Source organism: Pollicipes pollicipes, unplaced genomic scaffold, assembly GCF_011947565.3.
Source record: "Pollicipes pollicipes isolate AB1234 unplaced genomic scaffold, Ppol_2.1 Scaffold_4002;HRSCAF=4701_pilon_pilon_pilon, whole genome shotgun sequence".
Taxonomy (NCBI): domain Eukaryota; kingdom Metazoa; phylum Arthropoda; class Thecostraca; order Pollicipedomorpha; family Pollicipedidae; genus Pollicipes; species Pollicipes pollicipes.
Window position 1 is genome coordinate 20,706,578 of NW_023596420.1, and position 8,638 is coordinate 20,715,215.

The window sequence follows — 8,638 nt, forward strand, 5'->3', positions numbered from 1 at the left end:
TTGTCAAGTTTTCTTCTGTGAGCCTTTGTGCCTCTCGTGCGACAGCCATCTGTTGCACTATTTTCGTGTTTGTACATGGAGCTTAAAGCAATCAGAGATGATAACATCTCTTTGATTGTTTTGTCAACAGTTTCCGGCCCACATTGTCAGCCATTATTTGATCTTATGGTGCCTTTTTTTCTGAGGCATCACTTCACAGTTTTTTAGAATCCAGATATTTAATTAATCTGGTGGACCGAGACGCATTCCGTACTGAAGTTCGCCCAAGAGGGTGCCAAATCGAGGCATAGCGGCCTTTCCAGCCATGGGGGTGTCACGTGGTCGCTAAACCGACCTCGCTTTTATATTTACTGTTTTAGGCTCGGCATCTCGTTTCGATGCCTCGAAGACCCTTCTCCTTGTTTTAGATGCTCTATGGGCGTTCCAAGTTGCCAAAAAGTGTTGGAGCATTCAGCTCAAGGGAGTGGGGCAGGGTAGGCCACCTCCAGGGGGCCGGGGGGAGGGGCATAGTCTCCAAAGCCCCCCTGGTTATGCCACTGGTGGACGTCCTTGCCACAAACGTAACCTCAGACTGCAGATTGGCGTCTTCGATCGAGAAGGTCTGCGCTATACTTCTTCAACCCCCATACGAGGAGTATAAGGTTCCAGATTACAGTTGCCCTGAGGTCGTGAAAGCAGATCATGCCGGCTCGTCTTGCTTTTTTCCAACGTCTTCTGGCACATGCTTCGGTATTGGGAGGGACAAGCTCCCTCCACAAAGTTTGTGGCATTGCATTATGTGAACATCACAGAATAGAACCTTGTGGCATTCTACTTTGCCAACATCACAACATGAAATTTCGTGGCCCTCCATGCACCGTGAGCAGCGTTGCATGAAACGAAATGCCTCAGATAAAATGGACACTTCCGTACTTCTGGTTCATGACGAAACCCCTGCCAAATAATATTCCCTAGGACTGTCCAGCCAAAGCGTTTTATAGCACTTCAAACAATGGCTCCACCTTGCCCTTCCGCCGTCAGTCCAGAAACAGGACCTGGCTGAGGAGCGTGCTACGACGATCACTGGTATCGCTCGTCACGAGCGGGCTCCATATCGGGGCTGGGCCAGGCTGAATGTGGGAACATGCCAGCTTTGTCCCAGCGGAAGACTGGCCCGCCAGGAGCCTCGTGAAATCAATGCTGTTTGATGTCGGGGCGATATCGGGTGGCCGAACGTACACGGACAGGTCCCGCGGACAGGTCTAGCAGCAAAGCTTGGGGGAGAGGAGGTCAGATTTAAAACGCTGCGCCAATTCCCCAAAAATGAAGTCCAAAAAGGGAAATCTTTTTCATCGTCTTACCGAGAACCGTGGCCTACTTATCTAGCCAAGATTCCGTTCTCGCCAGAGGGTCCAATATTTTGGTCCGGGATTTATCCACAAAACTGCCAACTAGCGGAGTAATAATTTATTACTTGTGAACACCTTGTTCACCAGCCAGCAGGCTGGAGCTAAGTCAAATGCGAAGGAATCAAATGACAAGGATTCAAACAGGATAACAGTCAAATGCAAAGCAAATTTTCGGAAGAAAACAAGAGCAAAAACAAAATAAAAATTCAAAAAAGGTTAAGTAAAATGCAAAAAGTTAAGTACACAAAAGGTCAGACAGGTCAAACACCCAAAGTTGTACGTCATGCGAGTTAAACGTGGGACAGGCAAGAAGTCAAAAGAACCAAAATGCGAACGGACGCAAGAGAAAATAACAAAGCAAAATGTAGAAAATCGAATAAACAAAAATCGAAAGGGAACTACTCAGAGGTCCCCGCTCTTTTCCAGCGTTCCCAGTCGGTGCGAGAGGCCCTCTAACTGGCATTGAAGATCACGTCCCTGCAGGCGAGCGTCCTTAATGTGACCTTTAATCCCACGCTTTAGCCATCCAATCGGATGCTTGATCTTTGGTTTCGAGACCCTTCGGCCCCTCTTCGGGCCCCTCAAACACCGCCCCTGGCCGACTCGGCACACGTGCCGCCACACGACCCTTGTTAGTCGCTATGGCTCCTAACCCACTCCTTTATAGTTTTAGCGACCCCGGCTAATGAAAATCGCGGGCCCGACCTTGCTCGTGCTTGGGAAATGGCTCCCAGGGCTCAGACCGATCCGTGGCCGGCTGTTCGGTGTTGGTTGTCTCTGACAGAAATAGAGGCCCGCACTGTCCCAGCGCTCTCAAATCGATGCAAGAGGCCCTCCGACTGGTGTTTGAGGACACGGTCTTACTGGTGGGAGGACATCCTTAAAGTGCCGGACGGTCAGTCCTTCGGGCGCTTCAGTCTTTCAATCGGGTCCTTGGCCTTTGGTTCCGAGAGGTCCTTCGGCCCCTTTTCGTACCTCTTCACACAAAGCCCGTGATCTCTTAGGGGCCACTAGCCGACACATGACCCCTTTGTTAGGCACTGTGGGCCCCTGAATGACACAGAGGTTTCAGCCATTGTTTCAGGGACCTAGACCAATGCAAATCGTGGCCCCCAGCCTTGCTCCTGCTTAGGAAATGGGCCCCCAGTGCTAATACTGACAGGGAGCCAACTGTTCGGTGTCGTGGTCTCTGGCCGACCTGGACGCCCGCATTGTCCAGGGGCCCTCAGACGGTGCAACAGGCCCTCTGACTAATATTCTGGGTCACGACGCCACGGCCTGCAGCTTTTTATGTGACCTACAACCAGTCCTTCGGGCTCTTATGCTCCCCAACCGGACCCTTGACCGTCGGTTCCGGTTGGCCACCCGGGTCCCTCTTCGGGCCTCATTGAACACCGTCCTTGGTCGGCTCGGGTCCCTTCGAACGCAGGACCCTCTGTTAAGCGCTCTGGGCCCCTGGCAGAAACAGGAACCCCGACCATTGTAAATCGCTTGTCCCGGCTTTGTAGCCAGTCGGGAAGTGGGCTTTCAGACCGATACCGGCACGTAGCCGACTATGAATTAATAGCGGCGCCTAGCCGACATATAGGCCCATATCGGCTCAGGAGGTCCTCCCTCGGCGAGGAGTGCACTCTGACTGTTATTTGAGGGCCCGTCCCCGCTGGCCGCGGCCCCTGTATAAGACTTCGTTCAGTCGTTCATGCCCTTAGCCCCCCCCCCCCCCCCCCCAAGTCGGGCCCTTGATTGTCAAACCCAGTGGGCCCTTGAGGTTTTTCAGGCCTCCTCCAACACTGCCTCTGGCCGACTCGGGGCCTTTTGCCAACACACGGCCCCGTTAGGCGCTGTGGGTCTCTAACAGACGCTGGGGCCCGAACGATGTAAATCACTGGTTCCGGCTTTGTCCCTGCTTGTGGAATGGGTCCTCAAGCCCATGACGCCACAGAGTCGACTGTGCGTTACTGGTGGTGTCTGACAGACAGATAGACTCTTACCAACTCAGCGGGACCCTGATCAGCGCGCAGGGCCTTTTGGCTGCATTCTTACACTCTCCCCTCTTTCGAATTATTGTTTTCTTGGCTTTTAAACACGTGGCTTCCGTCCTTCTGGCCTACTTGCTATCTCAATTGTTGTATTTAACTACGATAATTTCGGCTGCTTCGGCTTTGCTCTTCCACCGTTTCTACTTCACACATTTTGTCTTTGATTCAGTAGACTTTTGCCAAGCTGATATTTTGCATGACCTTTACCTCCTTAACCTTTTGCGATTTGACTGTTTGTCCTCTTGACTTATTGCCATTTTGGTTTGTCCATTTTACTTTCGTCGCTTTTGAACTTCTGCCATTTGGCTTTCCACATTGACTTTTTGCCCTTAGGCTTCCTGGTTTTAGACTTTTTGTCCAATGCGGTGGGAGCAGCGATCGGAATGACTGAGACGAGAACGGACGGCGTTCTCTTCCATGCAGCCTGCGCGGACAGGTGCCTCGGGTTCAGTCAGGTCCAGTCGAATCCGATCAGGTTCCTCCCGGGATGAAGGAGCGCGCGACATGGCGCATCACGTTGTCTGTGCGCAAGAACACGTTCTGCGATGTTATGTATGGGTATACCACTTTATAACACAGCCTCACTACACTCATCGTCGTCATTGGGATGTACGACGCACTCAGCTGCTAAGGCTACATGGAGCTGCCTGCCTCTCACCTTCAAAGGAAGGGCGGGCACCGCGGAGAATCGAACCCTGTACCTCTGGTGTCCCAGATGCGCAGCTAAACCACCACACTACCTGTATCTCTCGCTATACGCATCATACATTAAATTAGCGTCCCATCTTAAGTGCGACAGATTTTGCGCCAGTTCTTCTTCACACATAATTTTTGCCCTCACAACTCAGGAAAACGCATATGTGTGTCCCATCAAGTGCGTTCAATTCCTACTGCTGGTCCTGGCTACATTCCCACCCCACACAGCGCTCTCCAACTTCCTCGAGCCCCCATGTTTCATCGTTCATCGCGGAGGCCAGCTCGATAGCCACCATTACATGCGGGCACATCAGCTTGGCAAACAGCATAGTTGCGTTCGAAGAGTTGCGATTAACAGCCAATGTTCCAGTCCCGAGAAACATTGACAACGGAAGGCGCCATCTATGTACGTTTTCGTCAGCTCACAACGTGCGTGAGTTGTTCCGTAAAGATGTGGATAAGCTACTATCATCACTCCAGCACCACTACAGCGTCCATGTCACATCTGGAATAGCATTAGAGCGCAAATGCCACGCCTGGTAAAAGGAAACATTTTAGGTGAATTGCCTGGCACCTTACCAATAAATGACATCATTTCCCGTTCATACCCTTTGAAAAGACGCCAGATACTTTCAGGTTCATAGGAACAGGGACGGAAGTAGTTTCGCAGCGAAATATACGTCTTTTCAAAGACGCTCAGATGATTTCGCCGTTCCATGCACCAGATAAAATCTACAGCTTAGACGCGTCATTCAAGTTGTGACTTTTCTTTCTTGCTCTTTTCGACAACATTAGCATGAAAAGCATATATAAAACCATGTGCCAAGACTGCTGGCAAAGATGGTGCAGCAACGCCGCGGAGCAAGCATCGTTCCATGGCGGTATGTTGAATGTTGTGTGTAAAGACAGTGAATGTTGATGAGGCCGCCGCCACATCTACCACAACTGCATTCCCCACCCATGGGCGTATAAAGGGCGCCGAACCGCAATGCCATGGAAGAAGAGACTCTTGCTGAGTGGAACTCAAGAGGGTTGAAGGAATTTGGTGAAATGATGGGGCAATGTTCTGAGAGGGGCTGAACCATCTTTGTCCCTCTGACCAGCGTGTGTTGTTGCCCTGGATCTATTGCTCGCGGATTGGATTGTTCGTGGGTTGGATTGCTCGCGAATTGGATTGCTCGCGGATACCGATTTTGCTCTCTTCATATTGCGACATGCATCCATCAATACACAAGGTATGCCAGCCCTGCGACCTCTGCCGATACTTCACGACGTTGAATCGACAGGGGTAACACCTTGCACAGAGTGTGTGTTGGCCACTGCTACATGGCCGCTTTAACCGTCTCATATTCTGAGCTACGGCCAGAGAAACATTTGGTTGATTGGACACAGGTGTGCAAACATATGTTCCCGAACATCGGACCATATCAGGATAGCTAAATTTCGGTTGTTTGTCAGCTTACCTTTTTTAGCAGGATGTCACGCAACGAATACCCACGCGACGTGGCTATTCATTACGTTGTTCACAGTAACCTTACGTAGTAACTTTGCTCGCGATGGCTGGCATCTTTTCTGAATGTCATGAAGCAATCTGAAGGGCAAATATAAAGTTTCTATACGATTTACTCCACAAGTAAAATGCCGGGTGTAAGCTTTCCCATGCATTTTCGACCCTTCTTCAGCCTGTGAGACTAGTATTGGGAAGGAATTTCCAGGCTGCAATAAACCCATAACGTTGTAGCAATAAAGTAGGCACAAAGTATGTCAACATTTATCCTGGTCAATGGTTTACCAGCCGCACCTGTTAGATGTTCGACTTTACCATGTTCATTGGGTTACATAAATGGAGCACTTCATTTTCACATGGGTTCCAGACCGGGACGGCCAGATGGCACTGGGATGTAAACACGAATTTGTTTGCATCAGGTCCCAGAATGACGTGCCTTCTAAGCCGAAGGGAATTAGTCTTGTGTTTATTTGGAGTGTGACATCAACAGCGATGACCCCACACGGGGACTGCGGACGACATCACGCGGCTCAGAGGTCCAGTGGCTGCTGGACTGCTCCGGTAGGGAGAGATCCCCTTCCCTGAAGAGTCTTGCGGATGTTGCCGGCAGTTATAATCGTTTCATGAAATCCAGCTCCGTAAACGTCTATAAGGCATGAAATAGTTGCAGTTGATCACGAGGCAGGTTTGAAATTATGTACACGGAAAAAGTGTGGCGCTTCATCTAAAGGCTTTCTCACAAAGGGCATCTGTTGCTGAAAGTAAATAAAATGATGGCAAGAGTTCCGACTTCTTATATTGAGTCACCGACATTCAATATGCTGGGAGGTACTGCTTAAACGCCGTTATAGAGCAGACGTTGGTCAGATTGGCTGTATTCGAAGTTTCAATCCGTAATTTAATTACAATTGATCACGAGCGAGAGTGACCACGAACGAGAGCGATCGCGAGTGAGGGGGATCAAGAGTGAGAGTAATGACGCATGATCATAACCACAACTTGGAGCGTCGATGAATGTCAATATAACCAATGTTTGCTATAAAACGTCGTTTGGCCAGTACCCCCTAGCATACTGAAGGTCCAAAACCCGGCGTACCAGCCCCGAACTGAAAGTGCCAAAAACCAGAAGCTAAAACCCTTTCTTGCTTATATCAAATTAGTAACTCTTTCCTGCTGTGCATAGGGAAACATTTGACACAGTAGTAAGGTGTCCACTTTATGGACGCCGCCGTATGGACATCCGCCAGAGTGTCTGCCTGGTGTGGGCTCGCAAACGAAGCGACAGGTCATCCTCCCACACCGACCACACTACGGGCACGCACTGCGGAAACAGCGGTCACTCTCTGTTGGCAACAGCGTGCAGGAAATGGTCGGCGAGCAGAAGCTCATATCGGGGCATCATATTGCCATGATTTGTAGCGAAAGCCGGACCAAAACAACGGTTCACGTTCAAAATGATCATGTTTTCAAATATATACACGTAGACAAATTAAGACTCAGCATTTGGAATTTCAGTTATCGTAGTTACAAATGCAGTTCTGTGTTGCGGGCAGTCCATTAAAGTTTGCTGATATGAGCGCTAGTTATACTTTTCTAACATACATTATGGCGTTTTCAAAAGATGGTGAAACATTCCTCATGCAACAATGGTAATCGTCGTAATTTGTAGAGTTAAACGACGCAATGAACATCGAAGGCCATTTGACGCCCACGCCGACACCAATCAGCCGATTACCCGACAGAACTCTTGCCCGACTGTTGATTATGTCTGCAAGTCACGTAAAATTGACCTCTTCGCATAGCGCCTGCTTTTTCTCAGACATGAATGAAACCGAGAGAAAAACGACTACCACCGACAAACGCAGTTTTTATGCAACAGCAAAAACACCCCACTACGGAAGCGTAAACTACACACTTAATATGCTGACATCTGCTGGGGCCAATACAAACTACTACTCCCGCCACCGCACACCGGAACCCTCATGTGCCCAGCTCTCCCCCTCCCCCGGCTTGTGGTTCTCATTCTCAGCACGCTGAATGTTTTCTTCTTTTTTTTTTGGCGGTAACCGCGACGCAGCAGGCTTGAATCTGAGTGTTCCAGAGTGCTGCATGATCTGCGGTAACCACCCTTAGAGGTGCGGATGCAGAGAACTCGCAGCTCACTCTTATAAGTGAGGCGCTAAAAACGGAAAACCTAAAGCGACATGGGTACCCAGTAGAAGCGCGACACCAAAAGATACAATGGAAGCCGAACTACCAGGGTTCTCCTCCGGGTGAAAGGGGGGGGGGGATTCAAGCCCCATGCGACCCCATCCTCTTGGGTTCGCCACCGAAGGGGCACACCCCAATCAGGTGCTCTGACAGTTACCGCCACCGCGCTGGCAGGAGGAACTTGCACCTGTCAGGGTAGTTGGATCCAATCTGCTTTAATTAATTTCTGTATGACTAAAAGTGAGAATAGCCCAGGACCTACTCAACAGCTGCTCAAGTCTGGGCTTCAGCGACAGCGGCGTTGTTCAGCCCATGAACACATATCCTGGTTCTGCTCTACGGGAGCGGAGCTTACCTGCCTGCGCTACACCTTCTCCCAGTGCACTAGTTTTGCAAAATGAGTTGGAGGAGCTCAGAAGTGGAAAATGGCTAAAAGGCCCCCCCAAAAAACACCAATGCACAGTTTTTTCTCCGGATTCGGTCCACTTTCTTCTCGAAGTTGGCTGGGGGACTAGAGAGCTGGAGCCCAAGTTTCGGAGGGGGTTGGGGTGGAGGTGGGTTGGGGTGGGGGCTACAGCCAAAGTTTGGAGGTGGATGGGCTAGGTGGGGCTAAAATGTTCTAGCTGAAAACAAACTATACCCTTACCGTCTTCTCAAATGAAAGATGATTCCGGTCGCAATTGTGAAATCACCTCTTTTCATTCCACAATATCATACTTAACATGCCCTATCTACTCCCTGAGCCATGCCATATGATAGGACCTTAACACACCTGTTGTGCCTTCGTGCACTGGCCC